The sequence below is a fragment of the Python bivittatus genome, unplaced genomic scaffold, assembly GCF_059951505.1.
Source record: "Python bivittatus isolate LINGU-HERP-01145 unplaced genomic scaffold, Pbiv_v1 ctg000700_np1212, whole genome shotgun sequence".
NCBI lineage: Eukaryota > Metazoa > Chordata > Lepidosauria > Squamata > Pythonidae > Python > Python bivittatus.
Genome location: NW_028277098.1, coordinates 37,133,887 through 37,156,650, shown reverse-complemented (window position 1 = coordinate 37,156,650; position 22,764 = coordinate 37,133,887). Strand labels below are relative to the sequence as shown.

General features: G+C 37.9%; 1 protein-coding gene across 4 annotated transcripts in view; it reads right to left on the bottom strand.

The window, feature by feature from the left end:
* Positions 1–22,764, bottom strand: part of GNG12 (G protein subunit gamma 12) — a 49,433-nt gene that overhangs the window by 15,836 nt on the left and 10,833 nt on the right. For 3 of the 4 annotated variants that reach the window (XM_088128535.1, XM_088128536.1, XM_088128537.1), the window contains exon 2: positions 13,576–13,678. The gene's annotated coding sequence lies outside the window, so the exon portion shown is untranslated. Of the gene's footprint in view, positions 1–7,664; positions 7,969–13,575; positions 13,679–22,764 lie in introns of those variants that run through there. The other variant, XM_088128538.1, reaches the window with a different exon arrangement.

Below are 22,764 nucleotides of genomic sequence, written 5' to 3'. Positions count from 1 at the left end.
TCAGTCAAGCCCTACCGAAACAATGGGACCCATTGCTGGGACTACTTTTTTCATAACTGTAGCATTAGCCTTTCCATATAAGGCAACTGACAAGTCCTTTCTCATCTTGCATTACTCAGCATGATTTGGTCATTTCAAGCTTACTCACTGCTGCAATACTGGACTACTGTAATGAAATCACACTGCCAAAGTGATTCTTTCTCTAGAGAAAAGTTAACCCTGCTTATAGTATATTTTTGAAAATTACATCATTCTTTCTATTACCTGTAGTTATACTTATCGGGGGCCAGCCTTTCACACTTAGGCATCGAAGAAAGTAAGTTACTGTTCACTGTTAAAGTGCTAATATATTTTCTCTCCTCAGCTGTAAAAAAAATCTTGAACTTCTTACTAAAATAAATATGCAACCTGCAGTTCCCTACAGCCCTTCTAAAAGTTTTCTCTGAAAAAGTTTAATATGATAGAACGGGGAAGATGCCAGTTTTGTGGGGAGCAATATTAGTTATATTGCTAAATTTAAGTTAAATCATTTTCAGTTTTTCCCCTGGGCCCACCCACTTCTTCCTCTTGGCCACTGTTTAGAGTGCTATTCCAGTTGTACTATTCAAAATGAGGCGTTCTTCAGTCTGAAAAGGTTGTGCATCCTGATTTAAAGAGCATTTGTTCCGATCTGAAGTTAAGAAGGGCTGAGAATACTAACAATAGTATGTGGATCTAGTATCTGATTGCTTCTGATTATTTCAAGTCAGGGCTCCCCCCACCATGTGTAAATGTTAGGTCAGGAAGAAGATCACCCTGGTCAAGAGGATTCCACAATACTTTCAACGTTTTCCAGACTTAACTCTTTTCTAAGCTTATGACAAGCAAACAGGACCATCCATTCTAAAAAGGAATACAGCGACTAATTTTATCCCACAGGAAACCTCTGAAGTCAAGAATAAATCTGGGAACTCCCACTGAACCCTTCTGGTTTATAATTCACAAGATGGCCTTCCTCCCCAACTGTGAATTAAATGAAAAACAAACGGAAGGGAAGTGCAAGTGACCAGTTCTCCAAACGAGTTCTTGAATTTTATGCATTTTATGCAGTTCACATACCACGGCAACTGCAGGCTTAAAAGAAAAAAAAAAATTATTACATTCCAAAACAGAAATGTATACCTGCCAAAATGTTAAGTTCTATTCAAGATGTCTTTTCTTACCTCTTACTTCCCTTGACAGGGAAAGGAGTTCCATATCTAGTTAGTCATATCATCTCTCTAAAAATTCATTTTTGTGAAAACCACCTTATAATTTAAATTCACAAAAAAGTTACTTTGGAAGGGATTACTAAAACAAGGAACTAAAACAGTGATTTGCAAATGAAACCTGTTTGTATTATATATCATATAGATATGCATTATGCAAACTGTATTAATTCAACATATTAATTGCCTAAAAAACGTAATTGGTGGATTCCTTCTTGCTGAAGGCTTTCAAATGGTATCAGGGCAAGTTCTGAGGATTCCTATACTGAGCAGGAAGCTGGGCCATATAACTTATATGACAACTTCTCACTCATACATTCTGTGACTCAATATTATTTATTTATTTACTTACTTAATTTTACTTTAGTTCTGTATGATTTCAAACTGACTCTGGACAGCTCACAATATATATAAAAAATACAAATACAATAAGATAAACAAAAGTACAGCAACAGCTAACATCAAAATAGATGCAATTTATGACAAACATATCTAACAAGGGGTTTCATCCACCCTAGCACAAGGTCTGGGGTTTAAGGCCTTCCAGAATGCCATCAGAGTGGAAGCCACCCAGATTGCCTGAAACATCAATGTAATTTGATGGTACCTGCAACCAACTTGACTATCCTTGTGTAAAATCTGAAATAGTCCTTGTCTTATGCAATCAATTCACAAGGTTTGCAATCTAATTTCAATTTCACCTGAAAACATTATAAACACCCTGTTATGAACATAATTTTAAATTTGAATAGAACATTTTAAAACATTATGGAATAGGTGGAAATATTGTCTTAAATTTAGAATCTCCATCAGTTAAACATGATATTTACTGTTAATTTTTATAAGCTGTTCTGACTTCATTAAAGTTTCTGCACTACTTGACCTGCCCGTTAACTCCTCTCTTTCTACAGTGTTGGTTCCAAACCAACCTTTGAGCCAGAGTTAATAGTCCAATAGCAATGCTCAGCTCACATTCTTTTGTAAATGGATTTTAACTAAACAATTTTCACCAAGAGTGGAATGTTAGAGATTGAAGAGAATCTTAATTTATGGCTGAGTATCTTTACTAGCAGATTAATATATAACTTCTTCCTCTTAAGCACCAAATACCAGAGACATAATGGTTTAATTCAGGTAGTAATCTGTTCATCTGCTGAATCACCTATGTATTTTAAATTGAATGTTGCTTTTATAAAAAAATAATATGTAGCTTACAATTTTAATATTTAAAAACACAATAGGAAATCCATTTTTAAAAAGCTATGTTTATTGCTAAATTACCAATAAACATAATTAATAAAGGAATTAACCATACATTACCAACAAAAATATTTAAGAACAGCACTGACCATAGTCAAAATTGTTATACAGAAAAGCTATTCTTCTTAAATGGTCTATTAATAAGTCAAGGCATGAAAAAATCTCAAAGGCAGAGCAAGGCAGTTCTTCTGGAAAAAGGCCTTCCACTCTTTAATTGACAACACAATTAAACAGATGCTGTCCTTTGCTATTCCTGCTTAATATCGATCAATAAAGAATGTAGAACATCAGGTATTAAATGAAATATATTGGGGGGAGTACATACCACTGAGAGGAGATGGGTGCTGTGAGCTATCCTTTGTTTAATGGCCTGGTAGGGGGAGGTTAGTTGCAGGTCTATCATATGTGCTGCTTTGGTTCAGAAAGGTAGAACAGTATTGTTACAAACAAATCAGGAGAGTTCTTTGGCTACTTAGGTTCCAAGACTTTAGGGAATTAAATGTAAGAGGCAGCACTTTGTACCGAGATAGAAATAAATAGAAAACTATTTCAGATTATTTAAAAAAACCAACAGCCTGTTCTGCCAAATTAGCTCTAGGCAATTTTGGACCAAAATTTCAAGATGCATTCAAGGTCAGCATCATATAAACTGACTTCTGAAATTCAGCCTAGTAAAGCACAAATGGACAAGACACAGCTGGCATACCAGCAGGAACTAATGAAATGTAGCATGTTAGCATTAAAAAAAAATCAATGACAGATCAACAGCATTTCCGGATTACAAAACTGCACTTTAAGAATAACTGCAAATCATCCAATACAGCTGATCCACTACCCATAGCTCGGCAACCAGAAGTCCTCTGCTGACTTACAGAGTCAGTTTGCACAATACAATAATCTATGCTGTGATTTGATTTACTTGTATTCTGAATCCGGCCCATGGGTCACATTGTGGTTAAGTGGAAATGTATTAGCTATAATCTGGAGGCATAGGTTGGGTCTAGTTAACTGATTTTAACCACAATCTGATAGTCATTCAAACCAGACTAACACCGAGCTTATGGTTAAACAGCCATTAATGTAGTCCTCCAAGAAAACAACAGAGTGTAAGAACAGCTACAAAGCAAAGCCGTTGCTGCAGCTTTGTTGCTCTCACTTTCATTCCCTGTGGATGCACAAAAGATAATTCAGGCGTACAAACTAGATGGGAGTTTCATTCTTTCTTAATCATGTACTTGGTGCCTGTGATCCTAATTGGGTCACCATTCATGAAGTTCTCCTACCAGAGGAAGAAGATTAACTTTATTTATTCAATGTATATGGCTGCTCCTCTTGTAGATGCAACTCTGGGCAGCTAAATTGTTTTTCTTCTCTTTCTTTTTGACTTCTCTAAGTTTTTTTTCCTTTCTCTTTGTAACCATGTGGCTTTCCTAAAGCAGTTCAGGAAGCCTGAGAGATTCTCTGGAATCCTGTACAGGTAGTAGCACAGAGGGATAGGCAAGGGATGGAAATATTACCACCTTCCTCCATTTCAGATTTCAGGCCATGAGGAGTCTTTCCCTGTGCAAAAGAGCAAGGGTAGTTCCAATTTACAAACTGTTTATAAGGCCCCAGTATTCTACAAATGTCTTCTAGCAAAGCTGAATGCTGAGTTTAATCAAAATGCGAAGCTGCAACTTCTAATAATTCTGCTTTCTTGTTCATGAGCAGTGTGCTGGTTCAAGTTGCTCAATCGCTGCCATTTGGCTCTCCCTGCAAAAGCCACACTTTGTAACTAGAATTTAAAGTATGGATTGGGACTTGTAGAATCCTGGTACTGTATTGATAATACAACCCTGGTAAATTATTGGTTATTCTAGCCATTTTCTTGCAAAAACAGCCAAAGAGATATGCATTCATGGCTGGTCAGTAAGCAGCAGGATTTTGTTGTTTAAGTTCTCAGCTAAACTACTGACCTTTCAAAATCTTTGTTTTTAACCTCTACTTGAAAAACAACTTTAAAAACTTCACCCATAAGCTTATTGTTTTAGGTATATTCTTCAAGTTTAATTGCTAACCAGTCTCATTCATGATCAAATAGTGTTTATACTTAGAAAGTTGCTGTTTATTGTTCTCAAGAGTTGTTGATTTTCTCGCTGAGCTCGTGATCTCTGACTAACCAGAGTTCAAGCCAAAATAACATGTAACTGGGTCCTATAATAAAATAATTTCCTGAATGCATCTCAGAGCCATTTTCATAGACTGGTGAATTCTTCATAAATTTCTTTAAGCAACTTTCCCTGAAGCTTAGAGCTTGAAAATCCTACAGGTTATCTAGACTAGACTATAGAATGTAGACTGTACTTGCCTTTGACAAGACCTTTAATAAATTTAGCAGTTATTTAGAATATATTTGCCACAAATAGAACACAAATGAGACCCAGCTACCCTATATCAGATATTCCTGATTAACTCAATGGCACTGAACTAAGCCACCATCACCAAAGAAAGATGGCTTCCCAGTTCCAATGGGACACTTCTCAGATCATTGCCACGGCAAACATATTTTGATGGCATGAAATTCCAGACCCACTTTGTCAGCTTGATAGAACTGATCTGCCATTTGTCTACTTTCCACATTGAACTCTAGTTAGATTTATCTGCTTGTTCGATGTATAAACTACCTCAATCACCCAAACAACTCTAGGCAACAGCCAGCATATTCAAACAATAAAACAAGTAGAAAACAGTAATAAAAAACAAAAAGCCCCAATATATATCTATAACCAAGGAATATCAGCACAGGTCCACAAGACACCCTGTTTCAGGTGCTGCTGAAAAAGCCAGTTTTAAATGTTTTCTTAAATGACAGCAGGGTCAGAGCTGTCCAAAACTCAAGGGGGATACTATCCCACAGGGCAGGAGCAGCCAAAGCCATGTCTCTAAGGTCCCACAAAAGGCATAATTTTAACAGTGGAATATGGAATATGTCTACTCTACTAGATTTGATAAATAAAGCAGACGTAACTGGACAGAGGCGGTCCTGCAGATAACAAGACCCTGAGTTATGATGGGCTTTACAGGTGATAACCATCACTATGAATTCCACCCAAAAGCCAAGTGGGAAGTAGTGCAGCTCCTAAAGCAGGTATTTCCCAGGTGAACTGAGATGCACCCATAATCACTTGCACTACTACATTCTGAATCAGCTGTAGCTTCTGAGTGCTCTACAAGGGTAACCTCATGTGAACCACATTGCAATAGTTCAACTGCAAGGTGACTAATGCATGAGTGACTGTAAGTAGGGTCTCCAATCATTATAGTCCACTTCCTCCAGAGCCCTCTGAAGCTGCAGCTCCACCACATTCTCTACAATCTTCCCTGAAAAGGGAAGGCTGGAGACCTGTTGGAAATTATCCAGTGCTGCTGGGTTCAGCGATGGCTTCTTGAGGAGGGGGTATACCACTGCCTCTTTCAAGACCTCATCACTTAAAGATGAATCCACCATCACTTCCCAAGCAGCTTCAACCAACCAAGAAGGGCTTAGATCTAATACACATCCTGTGCACTTCAGGACTCACAAGCTGAGACTCCCCCAGTAACAAACAAGTCCCTGCCTCAGACAAGTCAGTAGGACCTACCCAACCAGAGTCAAACTTGGAATGGCTCTGAATCACTTTATCTGTCAGATGCCTGGAATTTTCCTTAAGATGTTCTTCTTCCCTCCCCATCCAAATGTAGTTAGAGTGTAAATCTGTGAAAAGATACTATTTTGTTCTGTACTTTTTTTTAAACAATGACTAGAAAAATGTAAGCTTATTATAAATGTTTTTCATATTATTATTTTCCAAAGTTTTTCATTTTATTGTAATTAACTTGCCTCATTAATGAATGTTATCTAATGTGATGTAGGAGAAAGAAAGGGAAGTTCTGAGGCTTTCTTTCAAAGCGGGGATGATGAAATAAGCTGACTGGAACACTGAATTATTTGCTCTGATAAGTAATAACAAGCTGTTTGAAACCCATCTACTTTTTAAAGTGATAGCATAGAGGAAATCACAGATTGGTTAAGCATAGGAAAGACTTGGTGCACCTTCCTTCTTCCTTGGATTCCTCCTCTTTTAGTCTAAATTAAAATATTTTGCAATATTCAGTTTTGCAACTAAGCAAAGATATTGACACCATTTCAAAATGCCACCCTTCACATAACAATTACACTTTAAAATATCACATTTATGTGAAAGGGCATGGAATTAATGTATGTGGAGAAAGAAGAGCTCTGTGTGTCGGTATGGGGAACATTTAGGTGGCTCTAGGCACATGAATGCCCACTGAGAATTCACTTGGCTCCTCCTACTCTAGACTGTGCTCCACTCTTTGTTAGTTTGAAGCCCTTAATGCACTTCCTTGGTGTTATTTTGGCCCTTACACTAAAACAGGTTCTTCTCACCCTACTCCCCATAATAAATAATAGAAAAGCAGAATTTCTCTCCTCCTCTCTATCTCCTGGAGGTATAAGTATGGATTCTTACAGAAACAATAGCTATGAGGCTTATTAGGGCTGTCAAGAATATACTACACTACCGTTGTTACCGGAGCCTTTAGTTCAGAGTGGCTAATTAATGGTCCAGAGCACAGATATTGTACAACCCTGTAAATAAATGAAAATATTGCAATAGGTGCAATGAACCATTGAAAGCAGGCTAACCAAGTGTTGCTACACCTCAAGTAGAAAATGTTCCAGGAAGCAAATCTGTGTCAATTCTACTGGATGTATCACTGCTATCTCCCATTATTGTATTTTACTCCTACCATCTTTTAAAAAGTACAGTATTTATTAAATGTGGCTGTGCTGCTCAAGATATCAAAAACAAAGGTCCAAGAGTCCACTGGAGTTGCGGGGCCAATACATTTAAACAAACAAACAAACAAACAAACACTGTCTCATTATCTCTCTCTTTGCATCTTTTTCTTTGAAATGCTTTAACCTGAAAGATGAATACATACACATCACCTTGAGAATCCAGAGACAGTTATGCTATTGTTTACAGGTTCACTTAACAGTGCAGATATACCTCTTAAAAATGAAGTTCATTTATTCAACAAAACAGGATGATTTATTCATAAACTAACATGCACAAGTTATCAGTTTAAAGTAAAATAAATAATTAAGCAAACCATATCAGCTTTACTGGACAGACTAATTTCCTTCATGCTTCCCCGTGTTTCTCAGTCCAACTTATTTCTTCACTGGCAGCCTGTAGCTTTCCACAGATGTCTATGCAATGCCATAACTGAATTCCAAGGATGGATAAACAGTGACGGTAACAGAACGGTATGGAATTAAGTCTGTTCTACAGTTATCCAAACTATGTAAATGTAGCACTTTTAGTACTTAAGGTACTCTAGATAGCAGTACTGTAGATATGGAAATGCTGAATTTAATTATTTTCCAAAAAAAGATCAGGTCAGGAGAAAATGTTGACTAACAAATCTGATGTCATCTTCTTCCCCCTTCCATCCCCTTTCTCTCCTATCCTTTGCTAATAAGAAACAGTCATTTTTTCTTTTTCTTTTTTTCTTTTTAATTATTTGTAGAGCCATTGGGTCAATGTCTTCTTTAAGTGCTCTCAAGCCAACTTTACATGGATATTGTTTGCTAAAGCTTTTTTACAACTATTCGAATACGGTTTCCACAACCATTTGTATTTATTTATTTATATTAACAGGGCTTATAGGCCACTTCAATCAACCAACTCTTGAGTGGCATACAATTCCTCAAGCCCTTAATTTTGAGTTAAAAGAGAGATAAGTAATCACATTTAAAAATTAAAAACATACATTATAAGTAACACATAAAAACCAGGAACCAACATTCAGAATATAATAAAATTAATTCATTGTCAAAGCAAAATCGCTAGATTGTGGATCAAAATCACTAGATACAGTACAGGTAGTCTCCGGGTTAAGAATGGCCAGTTTACCCATATTTAAGACCGGAGCCTGTTGTAGTAAAATTTGAGTTAAATACATGACTCAAGTTAAATACACAATGGTTTGAGTTAATTACATAATACTACTTATATAGTATTATACAATAATACTGTTCTGGCTTACATACAAATTCAACTTAAGAACAGACCTTGGGAATGAACTTGTTCTTCAACTGGGGACTACCTGTATGCAATTCACAGTGTGAATTCACATATCTTGCTAAGTTTGTTTTACTGGTTTATGAAATAAACCACAATAGGCCAGGTGTGTACAGCATGCTAAGATATAACAACTTACTTACAAACCACACTTAAACACCCCCTAGGATTGCACATGTATGAACACTTCTGTCTGGCTCCCATTTTTAAAAAAACTGTTGCCATCACTAAAGAGAAGGGCAGGTATATTGATAGTAATTATGATTTTTTCAGTACTAGAAATTAAGAAACATTGTGGAATATTATTTATTTATTTAGAGTGCTTTTATGCTGTTTCAGCTCTCCAATTCTCTAATTCCAAAATGATGAACTAGAGTTTTCCTGTTAGACCATTTGTAAAGCTCCCTTGACTTTGATATAGTTAACAACAGAACCCAAACAGAAGCATTTTTGTCTTTCTACAGTATGTTTTTTTAAATGCACAGCTCTGTGAAACCACAGAAGTTTATCCATTCCTAGAACAAACATTGCAAAGGTATAATTTGTGTCTTCTGCGCTTTGAGATGAAGATAGCAACATCTCTGGCACAATGTGCAGTTATATTCTATGCTAGTTCACAAAACCCTTGAAAAGACAGAATTTAGGGGACTACCCCTGACTTAAAAGGCGCACAAAGGTGTCACAATAATACTGTCAATATTACAAAAAATAATATAAATTCTTCTGTATTGACCACACAAACTACTCATTTACAAGTGCCCTAGGACAATACACCAGAAGATAAATATAGGCTAGGTTCATATATTGCATTAAATTATGGCCTGTTTTAATCATGATTTGTTGAATAAACGATATTAGCCTGGTTGACATATGAACACACCATAGTCACTTGGTTCGCAGGTCATGCTAAGTCAAAAGCAAATAAACCATATGATGGCTTAGCGCCAAATATGAATCTGTCCGCATTCTTGTTTCTCCTATTGGCCCAGGGATCAAGAGCTGTTGGAAAGGTACACTTATTATTTCCTAGGATGAACACCAAGCAAGGGGAACAATAACCCACTCCCCTTTGTCATCTTTGTCATCTGAACAAGGAACTGCTGCTGGAAGTTTGCTTCCCCCTTCCCTGCCAGAATGAAGATTCTGCTTTAGTTACCAGTAACTATGGGAGTGCAGAAAAGATTAGAAGCAAACTCTGGCTTTGCCAAAAGAACAAGAAGGTAAGTCTAGACTCCATGGGATGTGGCTTTTTCAAAAACATAATACAGTACTCTATATTTTACATTGAGGTTGGCAGTCTCTTGGCAGACAGGGAAGGAACCTCCCTCCCTTTTTTTGGGGGGGGGTATATTTTGGCTATGAGACAATTGGAGGAGCTTCCAAGAGGAAAAATGGAAATGTCTCAGTTTTCCTGTTTTTGCTAATCCTATAGCTTATCAACTCCTGGATGAAGGTGCAATGTAGTATGCACAGACACTGCACCAAGGAAATCCCAGTCAAGAGAGGAGTGAGACAAGGGTGTATTCTAGCTCCCTTTCTCTTTAATCTATAAATCAATTCCCTCATAGATAAACTGAATAGTTCATCTCTTCATCCACCATTATTGGGAAATAGACACATTTCTGTTCTTTTATATGCAGATGACGCCATGTTGCTCTCTCTCAGACACAGACTGGCCTGAAACGGGCACTTCATATACTTAATGAGCACTGCCAAGAACAGCTAGAAATTAATTATTCCAAAACCAAGGTTTTTGCTAAGTGCCCTAAGGCACATATCTGGTGGCTAAATAATTGCCCAATAGAGCAAGTTAAGACCTTTAAATATCTGGGGATTTTTTTTTCATGCTATGGGCAACTGTAAGTCCCATGCCAATAACGTCAGCTTAAAAACAGCATCAGCTTTACAATCTTTCTACTTCTTCAAAGGAGCTCAGTATACACCTGCAGTGATTAAAGTCTTCTCAGCTAAGATCCGAGCCCAGCTACTCTTTTTCAAGTACCTCACTGCATTCCAAATGTGATGCTTTGTCATGAGGCTGGCCTACTTAAAATAGAAACTTCTGCTTGGATTTACATTTTCTCCTATTGGCTTAAGCTCTCTTTTTTTTCCAGTTGGCTTGGCCCCTTTAATTATGACCGATAGCTTTCAGTCTTCTTGGTGCCAGGCAATACATGCTAAATTGCAATCTTATGGCTTTACATGGACAGCCATCGCTTTCGTGGGCTATGAATGTGCACTAGCTGATCTCAAACAACGGGCCATCAATTTAGAGCTGCAATCAGAGTTATCAGTCCTACCTAGAAACATCTTATTAAGCCATTCTGCACATTTTCTCTGACCAGCCAGATACCTAAGCTGTATAATGATTCTGAAATTCAGAAAAGTTTTATCCTTGGCTAGATTTATACCCTCCCAATAGCAGTTATTGGAGGGAGACACCGAAATATCACTTTTGAACAGAGCGCTTCTCTTTTTTTATCCTAATTAATTATGATTCTTTTGTTTTATTTGCTGGTCTATGACCAAATAAAAATTGATTGATAACTTATCAATTTTGTTTTGCCTAATATTCAACAGCAGTTTGATACTAAATTTCATGAGCTGGAATTCAGGAAGCTCTTGGGATGGCAAATAAAAAAGGGGGGGAATCTGGAGGCTACACATAGCCCATAGTGTATAATTTATCTTGGGAAATTAATCCCCTCCCCGTTTTCCTTCCATTCTTTTTTTTTTGCATTGTTTTTACTTTTTTATTAAATACATAAATTAATAATTATATATTAAATGAAATGAAAATTGAATAGACACTAAATCTCTTCAAAGACTGGGGAGCTGAATGAATGGAAAATAGAAACACAGGTCTGTCTACCCTGTAAAAGCTGTTGTAACTAATGACCTTTTGAATGCACTGGATCACTCATGGATCTGGTCCTCTAATTCCTGTTGTGCTAAATTATGTATCTGACATTTCCAGATAAGTCATTTAAGGATACAATGGCATACCTTATTGTGTGCTGAGGGCAACTGGCAGTCTATGAACAATCTCAATGCATATTTTCCATATTTATGTTAATGTTTACCACATGTCCACTACTGAAAACAATGAGGGGCAGTATTACATAGTAATTAGAGAGTTTAATTGGGACCATGAATGTTTAGATTCCAGTTCAACCTGACTATATATTTCACTGAATGATTCAGGCCTAGGTACTATTGTTCAGCCTAACCTTCCTCACAGGATTGTTGTGAACACAGAATACAGAATAATCCTATCTACACTGCCTTGAGCTTCCTAAATGTTGTTGTTGTTATTAATAACAACACCCATTTTTCTACAATGGTGAAAATTAATTTTCTCCAGTATCCTTTGGCCAAGACTTGAAACTAGAAAAGCATAGGTCATAAAACACAAATGCCATTCTCCTTTCAATTCAACATGCAGTTCTCCCCCAAGCACAAATTCTGCTTTCAAACAAATGACTAGCTTTTAGATCTGGTAAACAGAACACTTCATAGGTAGAAAAATTATGCAAGTGTCAAAATATTTAATCCTGGCAGAAGCCTGACCTCTAGTGGACAAATGTAACAGTAATTCAGCTCAGTTTTGGATATACAGATATTGAAAACACATTTTAGATTTAAAGTCAATCCGTTCTGCTAGCTATAAATAAGGTATTACTTATCTGACAGTGAAAAAGTTTAAACTCCTGAAGGGTGATGACTTCTTAGAGTCAGTACTGAGACCACTAACACCAAGATAAAGTAGTCAACAAAAGTTGGACTCAAGACAGTAAACTGTCTTGGGGTTAATGTTCTCACCCAAAGCTTTGTACTTTCAAATGCCCACTTGCCAACACATCCAAGCAGAGAGAGAAAGGGTGCTAAAATTCCAGCAGAGAATCAACTTTTTAAGGCTTTCCTTTCTAAGGTTTGTCTAGAACTGGAAATACAGTAATCCATGAACTCTTTTCAGCAAGGCTGGTTCACCCATAGGCTGCTTTTGCCCTTCAGCCTTTTTTGTGGCCTCCAGAGACTGTACAACTGAGTAATGGTGTCGTGATTTTCTGTATTTTTTGTTACATTTTTAAAGCCTCCAATAGGCTTTTTACACCAATTTTAACTGTTCAAAACCCCTCAAAACCTTAACCTCCAAGAGAAAAAAAAAAGTCCTGACTTGCCCCCTCTAGTGACACCATTTCATCACTGCTATGTCCCTTGCAGTTCTTGGTTCCCTAAAAATTGTTTTAAAAAAGAAACATTTCTCGGGCTGCAGAACATTTTTCCAGCTCTACTCTGTGGTCTATCCAAAGTACTGACTGAAAGATCTGTGTCTGATTGCTGGGTTTCTGACTCTGAAAAGCATTAAAGCAGCTCTTGATTATGCCTCACTGCCTACTGCCATCAACGTAATATCTCTGGCTGGTTATCCTTCTAGCAATCCTTCCACTGGCTCAATTTTATTGGGACACCTAACAAAATGTTATTGCTCTTTCTCCAGCTGTGAAGAGAAAAGGAATGAGAAGCCTACTTGTTTCCCTGAGGGTCAGTTGCAAAGCAATACAAAAACTGAGAAGACCAGTGGGAATGTCTAGGAAGGTTTCATCATTGATATTATGAAAGACCTTAACCAGGATAACATTAAACACATGAATGTAAATTTAGAATTATAGTAAAATTTATAAGGAAGGATTATCCATAACCTCCAGTTGATACCTTAATCTCTAAACAGTCAGCTTTTAATTAAGTTATTTACACAAACATATTATTATTACCCCAGTCCAGAGATCCTGGGCAGTTTGTGGCAACTTCTAAATCCACAGATCAAAAAGCCAAGCCCAACAAGACAGCCCACAAAAAATTCCATAAATTGATCTATAAAAAATGCCAATAATGTCTGAACCTGAACATAAGGATGCCATTTTGGGGAAAAATACCTTCAAAGAACAGGAACAGCCTGGCTTTTAAAGCACCAAGAATCGGGTAATCTAGCTTCCAATCCTTTTTCTGCCACAAACAGTGTACTTGGCTTTGGCAAATCTGGAAAACAAAAGATATATCAGGGATTAAATGTATGGATAATGAAAGAAAAAGAAAGTCTTTGGAAAGGGAGCCATACCTTTTTATTGTAGCAATAAAAATGCTATGAAGCATTTTTTTAAAAAATATTTTGTTACTAATAATTTGATCGTTTAATGAAAATACTTGCTTTCTTTAAAGTGTTTATAACCAACAGTACAACATAATGAACAGTAAGCCCAAAAGCAAGTGGATCACTGCCTGAGCTCATACACCCTGCTGTGCCATAATGCAATTTTTAAATAAGATTTTTTTGTGAACTCAGCCACTGTGGTTTATAAACCAGAGTTTATAAATCAGCATGTTCTCAGTGGCATCAACCACATATTTGTTGACACAGAAAAATGCAACCTTTGACAGTACACAGAATGTTCAACATGAATGCAAATCCTGCATTGGCTTTTTTCTACTTTCTCTTCTAGAAAAACAATAATCTTATGTTAAAATAAATAGCCTGAATGACATAAAAACAATTGAAGAAAAGCACTATTCAAACCTCTGATATAAAATTATTCTGTTCAAAAGTTCTACTGTCTCTCTTTACACACACATAAATAGATGTAAATCTCATTGAGTTAAATGAGGGGTTACTGCCAATTCAGTCAATATTCAATTTCAGCCCTGCCTTTCTACTTTTCTTATGATAAAATATCACTTTCAAACATATTTAATAGTACGTAGGTGATTACTTTGACATTTACTACTCAAGTTCTTTCATGGACATGAGATGTAATCTAAATAACTTGCCAGGAGGCTAATAGTGTTGTCTATTTAAGTAAAAACAACAAATAGTTTTGTGACACCTCAAAGACAAATAGTTTCTAAAAAGAGTTTCTCAAAGCATTCATTTCTATGAAAATGATCCACAAAAATCTTATGTCATAGTAAATATGAATCTTCAACCTCCAGCTCACATCTGCCAGGCTGACCTTTCAGCTCACAGAGCCTTGAGCAAAGTCCTCTCTCTCTCTCCCCCCACCCCACCCAGCACTCCTACTCCTGCTTTACTTTGTCTTTATTTTTCCTCTCTATGGAGAACTGGGAAATGGGAGGTGCACAGGTAAAGTAGGAACTGATCTTGCTGCAGTTCCTACCAGAGCACTAGCAAGATTGACTTTGGCTTTCTATTCCTCCTTGCTGTGAAAAGGTGAGGCATGGGTAAAACTGACAGCGCTACTAGGAGATGCTCTCTGCACTCCCTGACTGGTGGATGTGTGCAATGGGTCCTGGTTCATGTGAGTTTGACTGGCACACATTTTCTCTGATGGAAAAAAGAGCATGCCTGTTGAAACATATTTCTCCATGCAGGAGCACTGGAAGCAATTCCTTTGGTTCAGAGGATATAGTAGAACACTTTAAGGAGGCAGGGATTAACAGATGCCATTCTGCTTCAGTAGGTTAACTGGAGGGTCTAGATCAAGCCACTTGGCCAAATCCATCTCCTCACACTTAACACTTTATTTATACATAACACTTCATTGCCCCAATTCACACAGGCCAGTGAGCCAGAAAATAGTATAAATTAGAAGGTCTCTTAATGGTTATTGTCATTTTATCCAAAGTGGTGGAATAAGGAGACAAAACAGTCGGTTCAGTACAGCAAAACAAAGTAATAGTCAATGAAACAAAAAATAGTAATACATTAAGGGGATATGTGACTATTTTCTTCCTGATATTTAATATATCACAGAATAGATGTTGATTTTAGTTGAATGGAAAGCACTGTACATGAGCAAAGACATGTCAGCCTGATCCAGATCAGAAGGTCAGATGCATATGGAAGTAGGCTTTCACATGCATTTCTCTTGGGGAATGGAAAACTTGCCAATAGGTGCTGTGCCCAATCTATTCAGGGGTCTGGGCTCTATAGAAAATACTCTTCAGGAGAAGGCACTGAGGGGCTGCTGAAGAGTCCATGCAATAAACAGTTCAATGGTGTCACTGTGGCATATCAGGCAGAATTCCATGAGCACAGCTGTATTGGAGACATGTTTAATCTTTAAACAAAGGAAAAACCAAGTTGTATTTAACATACCTGCAATAGTTTCACAAAAAAAGAGAATTTCCTTCTGACAGCAAGATCAAATGGTCCTTAATGTAAAGTACTATTTCTGATACCTAAACTGTGCTACCTTACTGGTAACACAAAGCTTCTCCACACACCTCCCAGCACCATACTCACACAACCTACTAATTACCAGGAGGAAATGAAAAAGGTCTACCATAAGCTTCAGTGTGGCCCACTCTACCGGTAATGAGAACTTCAGCTAGAAACCTGCTTCAAATTTAAAATATCCTACTACCATATGAGTGTTCAACCACAGCCTGGCCTAGGTATTTTCCCCAACACTGCACCTCTGTAGACAGTCAGACAACAACTCAATTAGCATGGTTTGAGATTATATGATTGTGGAAGATATCTGAGTTTAGGAAAAATGGCACAGATGTGCTATAACTTAATGTATACCTTTACTAGTTTTATATCCCACCTTTCATTCAGGGATAGGATTCTTAACATATGAATGAGATATACAAAGTCAATGTACAATTTACACTTGTCATTTTTTAATGTCTAGATTGTAATTAAATTGGTTTTCTGTCAGTTTACAGTGGGGCAAAAAAGTATTTAGTCAGCCACCAATTGTGCAAGTTCTCTCACTTAAAAAGATGAGAGAGGCCTGTAATTTTCATCATAGGTATACCTCAACTATGAGAGACGAAATGGGGGAAAAAATCCAGAAAATCACATTGTCTGATTTTTAAAGAATTTATTTGCAAATCATGGTGGAAAATAAGTATTTGGTCACCTACAAACAAGCAAGATGTCTGGCTCTCACAGACCTGTAACTACTTCTTTAAGAGGCTCCTCTGTCCTCCACTCGTTACCTGTAGTAATGGCACCTGTTTGACCTTGTTATCAGTATAAAAGACACCTGTCCACAACCTCAAACAGTCACACTCCAAACTCCACTATGGCTGAGACCAAAGAGCTGTTGAAAGACACCAGAAACAAAATTGTAGACCTGCACCAGGCTGGGAAGACTGAATCTGCAATAGGCAAGCAGCTTGGTGTGAAGAAATCAACTGTGGGAGCAATAATTAGAAAATGGAAGACATACAAGACCACTGATAATCTCCCTCAATCTGGGGCTCCACGCAAGATTTCACCCTGTGGGTCAAAATGATCACAAGAACGGTGAGCAAAAATCCCAGAACCACACAGGGGGACCTAGTGAATGACCTGCAGAGAGCTGGGACCAAAGTAACAAAGACTACCATCAGTAACACACTATGCTGCCAGGGACTCAAATCCTGCAGTGCCAGATGTGTCCCCCTGCTTAAGCCAGTACATGTCCGGGCCCGTCTGAAGTTTGCTAGAGAGCATTTGGATGATCCAGAAGAGGATTGGGAGAATGTCATATGGTCAGATGAAACCAAAGTAGAACGTTTTGGTCTAAACTCAATTTGTGGTGTTTGGAGGAGAGAGAATGCTGAGTTGCATCCAAAGAACACCATACCTACTGTGAAGCATGGGGGTGGAAACATCATGCTTTGGGGCTGTTTTTCTGCAAAGGGACCAGGACAACTGATCCGTGTAAAGGAAAGAATGAATGGGGCCATGTATCGTGAGATTTTGAGTGAACATCTCCTTCAACAAGGGCATTGAAGATGAAACGTGGCTGAGTCTTTCGGCATGACAGTGATCCCAAACACACCGCCTGGGCAACGAAGGAGTGGCTTCGTAAGAAGCATTTCAAGGTCCTGGAGTGGCCTAGCCAGTCTCCAGATCTCAACCCCATGGAAAACCTTTGGAGGGAGTTGAAAGTCCGTTGCCCAGCGACAGCCCCAAAATATCACTGCTCTAGAGGAGATCTGCATGGAGGAATGGGCCAAAATACCAGCATCAGTGTGTGAAAACCTTGTGAAGACTTACAGAAAACGCTTGACCTCTGTCATTGCCAACAAAGGATATATAACAAAGTATTGAGATGAACTTAGATATTGACCAAATACTTATTTTCCACCATGATTTGCAAATAAATTCTTTAAAAATCAGACAATGTGATTTTCTGGATTTCCCCCCCCCCATTTTGTCTCTCATAGTTGAGGTATACCTATGATGAAAATTACAGGCCTCTCATCTTTTTAAGTGGGAGAACTTGCACAATTGGTGGCTGACTAAATACTGTTTTGCCCCACTGTACATGATTCTTTTAGTACTATTTAAATAACTATAATGTACCCTGAATTTAATAGAAAACTTTAGTATTAGTTTTAGATACTAAAAATTATGAGGAGAAAGAGGAGCTGTTGCTAAGTAACAGAATACATTTCATAAGCAGGAAAACTCTTTATCAGGGATCTTAGGTTGAAACAAACCTACCTAAGATTCCAGAGAGCTAATGTGGTCTGAGTTGCAAGCTAGATCAGAGAACAACAATCTGCGGTCCCCAGCCCCTATTTTCTTTGCACCTTCCAAAGAAACCTGACATTGTGCTGCTGAAATTTACTGGGAAATTACTGAATGACTGTAACCCAATCTTTTTGCCAATTTCTGGCAGGAAACAGATTAAAAAGAAAAAAGAAAAATTGCTATGTTAAACCTCAGACAATCACAACACATCTAGAAATATTTTTTAAAATCCCAGTACTCCCTCCAACAGTGAAAAAATGGATTAAAATCCAATTCTCTTTGGTGATAACATTAATCACTACTACCACCCACTGTAGTCATTGGCCACTTATTCTTTCTTTAAGCATAGCAATCAGAGATTTAGTATTCACATCTGGACTAAATGGAGCAGTGTAAGTCAGAGTTGTACATCTTTTTTCCTGAGAAAAGATTTATAACTTTTGTTACAACGGCCTTTCTTAACTGTTTGAATTAGCTTTTTCTGTGAAGTTATGATAGTGCTGAATGAGGGATACTTATGAGTTACAGCTGTTGTACCATCCCCATGGTCACATGATTGATTCAGCTGCTTGGAAACCAGCTCGCACTTACGATGGTTGCAGTGTCCCGCAGTCATGTGATCACCATTTACAACCTTCCCTGCCAGCTTCCCACAAGCAAAGTTGCTCCCATTGCTTTTTCTTCTGAAGAGCCCCACTATGGAGTACCAGATCCTGGGGATCTGGTACTCCATGGCAGGCACCCACTCACAGCACCCTCCTGCCTGCACTTTGTAGCACACACTCACCTGGCCGCACCAGGCCGTAGCACCCCCCACCCGGCCACACTCACACCAGGCAGTAGCACCACCTGTGCACCTGCCTACATGCCACAGTGTTCACACCCCCACCTGCCCTTGCATTGGGCCACAGCACACCCCTACCTGGCCATGCTGTCAGGCCTAGCCCAAGGAACTCCAAGAGACAATGCAGATTCAGTTCAGCTATGTTTATTAGCTACAACCTCTAGCAAGAATCTTCCCAGACTGAAACCCCAGCTCCCAAGCCAGCCAGCCACAACAGTGTGAATTCTTCAGGGAGGTGCCAGTCTCATCCTCTTGTTGCTCCCATGCTCCTCCAGCGAGCTAAGAAAATGTTTATCTCCCTGAGCCTGGTCTTCATAATTCCATTCCATCACACATGCTCACACCATGCTGCAGCATCCTCCCACCCAGCTGTGCTTGTGCTGGGCCACAGCATCCACCCCTGCCCACTGGCACTCTGTAGTACTCACCCACCCACTGGCCTGCTTCTGAGCCAACTAAGGAAAGGCTTAGTTTTCTGCTGGCTTCCCCATTGACTTTGCTTGTTGGAAGCCGGTAGGAAGTTTCAAGTCGCAGTCACATTCCTCATTTAACAACCCACGATCCTCACTTAACAACAGCAACAGGGACTGCCAGGATTGCCATCGTTAAGCAATGCGGTTACATGATGTCATACTTTACAACCACATCGCTTAATGATGGAAATTCAAATCCCTATTCCTGTAACTAAGCGAGGATTCTCTGTAGCTTAAAACTGGCAATGAATACAGAAACCTAAACATATACTATTAGCATTGGAAGGTTCCTGGAGCAATGATTCTGAAATTTAAATAAATATCTAATATCTAAAATTCCTATTATTCCAGATGCATAGATCAAATTATTACTCTCCAGTTATTTATTGAAAATATTTTGTATCCCACCCTCCAGTTTCAAATTTTCCAGGATTGAAACAACTAAATGAAAACTATACAAGCCATGTAATTATTAAGACAAACTTCAAAGGAGAAATACAGCAACAGCAACATTAAAACATATTTTTCAGAGTATTTACTTCTGAAATATTAGAAGTAATAGATTCAACATAAATTACACTGCATAATTCAAATTACACTGAAAATGTTAATCTGAACTAGGTCTTTATCTTTAACCTAATTTGGAGCCCAAACATGAAACAGCTTCTTCATTCAGTTCAAGTTCAAAGTATTGCGGCTTTATCCATTAATGTGCATAAAGCTGCACTGATATGAATGCAGAATAACTGGTTAGATAGCAGTAGAAGCATACGACATTCATGTAGCAAAAAGCACTTGGAAGTTTTGTAAACTAAAAACAAAGTTATAGCTACAAGATTGATATACTAGGCTGCAAAACCATTCAATCAATCAATTAGAAATACAATATCAGACATAAGTCTTTTTTTAATGCTGCAAGTCTGGTTTATCAAGAAAAAAAACTAAAGATGGAAAGATGGTTAAGCTCACTAACTGACACCACATGTCTTCCATATCATGGACAAAAAAAATTAAGCAACATTATATGAGCTACTTCTGTATTTTGTTGACTGCTAGTCATAGGTAAGGCTTTCCTTAATGTCTTCCAAATCTTTACAGAGGATAATTCATGCTCTACTGAAAACATAAGTTTTCATACTAAGCATATTTAAACGTATAAAAATATATAATGAAACTATACACCAACCCACAGATAAATAGCAACTGGAACTACTGAAATCAGCATAGCCAAAGCCAAAAGTGAAATATGCTCCAAAAAGTAAAATGTTCTTGTGTTGCCACAAAGGAGTAGAGATAAATATGAAGTTTTAAAAGGATGGTAGGTATTTTATGCGGAGTTTAGCTGATTTTACTAAGTTAAAAGATTTTCCAATTTATAAACCTCATTAAAAAAATCTAAGCAAAGCAGCTATAGCTGTATTTCTCTTCATTCCCTATTCCTTTCCAGCAATGTGTTGCTGTTAGCATGCTGGTTTTTTTTTTTTATTGTGGAGAGTGAATATATTTATTCTGAAATGTAAGGATGTGTTTTTAAAAAACCTGAATCACCAAAGCTGAGGAATGTGTTTCTTCACATTGCAACTGCAGGCACCACCAAAATTTAATCCATATTTCAAGCATAGTCTTGGATGATAAAATTATGTATAGCCATTTTATTGGACAATAAAGGCAAACAGCTTGATATCTTAAAATCTAAATATAGTACACTGCAAACCTGAATTGGATATTAGAACAGATTTAAAAGCCTGATTATTCATAAAAGGCAACAACAATCCTACTCAAATTTCTGTCTCTCTCCAACATCATACACCTGGCTGCTGGGAATTAATGTGCATAACCCCAAGTGTGTCATTCCTGGATGAAGTGAAAAATATAGATGAGTCAAATAAATTAAAGGCTCTAAATGGAGTTATCTTCAAGTAGTTGATTTCAATATAATATAAATAAGCATTTTATTACCTGAAATGTTATTGGTCTAGCAATAAAATCAAAATGTTGGTAATGCTCCTATGCTAAATGCAGCAGTTAGTTTGCCACTAACATGTCTAGACAACAATCTAGCCTTCTCCAATATGGTATCCTCCAAAGGTGCTGAAGTTGCACCTTGTGCTGTAGTGGTTAAAATCTTGGGTTAGAAGCTGGAAACCAAGGTTCTAGTCCATTCTCAGCTAGATAAACTCACTGGATGACCTTAGGCCAGGCACTCTTTCTCTGTTCAACTTTCCACACAAGGTGATTGTTATGGAAAAAAATAGGAGGAGGGAGCACTACATGTATTGCCTTAAGTGGTCATCAAACAAAAGATGGGATATAAATCTCATAAATGCTAACTTTAAAATACATGATTTTACACTAACAAATGGCCAGCTTGAATTTTAACCACTTCATGGGAGTTCTATAGTTTCCCTCTATATAAATTTATTTGTAAAAAGGATTTTTGTCTCTGTATGGCTGGCAAATCATCAAGAATCTGCCAAACAGCCTAATTCCAGCTATCACCCCACACTTGAAAACTTACCAAAATTAAGTATAAAAGTTTGAATACGAATTCAGACTTACATTTAACAATCATGTACAGTATAGTGTGAATAAGCACTCCTAAATCAGGTTTGTTGTTGTTCAGTCGTTAAGTCGTGTCCGACTCTTCGTGACCCCATGAACCATATTGTGCCAGGCCTTCCTGTCCTTCACTGCCTCCCTGAGTTCGCTCAGTTTCATGCTCATTGCTTCAGTGATGCTATCTAACCATCTCATCCTCTGCCATCCTCTTCTCCTTTTGCCTTCAATCTTTCCCAGCACCAGGGTCTTTTCCAAAGAGTCCTCTCTTCGCATTAAGTGACCAAAGTATCTGAGCTTGAGCTTCATTATCAGTCCTTCCAATGAACAATCAGGGTTGATTTCCTTTAAGATTGACTGGTTTGACCTCCTAGCAGTCCAGGGGACTCTTAAGAGTCTTCTCCAGAACCACAGTTCAAAGGCATCAATTCTTCGGCGCTCAGCCTTCTTTATGGTCCAGCTCTCACAGCCATACATTACTACTGGAAAAACCATAGCTTTGACTATGCGGATCTTTGTGGCAAGGTGACGTCTTTGCTTTTTAATATGCTATCTAGATTTGCCATAGCTTTCCTCCCAAGGAGCAAGTGTCTTTTAATTTCATGGCTGCAATCTCCGTCTGCGGTGATCTTGGAGCCCAAATAAATGAAGTCTGTTACTGCTTCCATTTCTACTCCTTCTATTTGCCAGGAATTGATGGGTCCAGATGCCATGAACTTAGTTTTTTTAATGTTGAGTTTCAAGCCAGCTTTCGCACTCT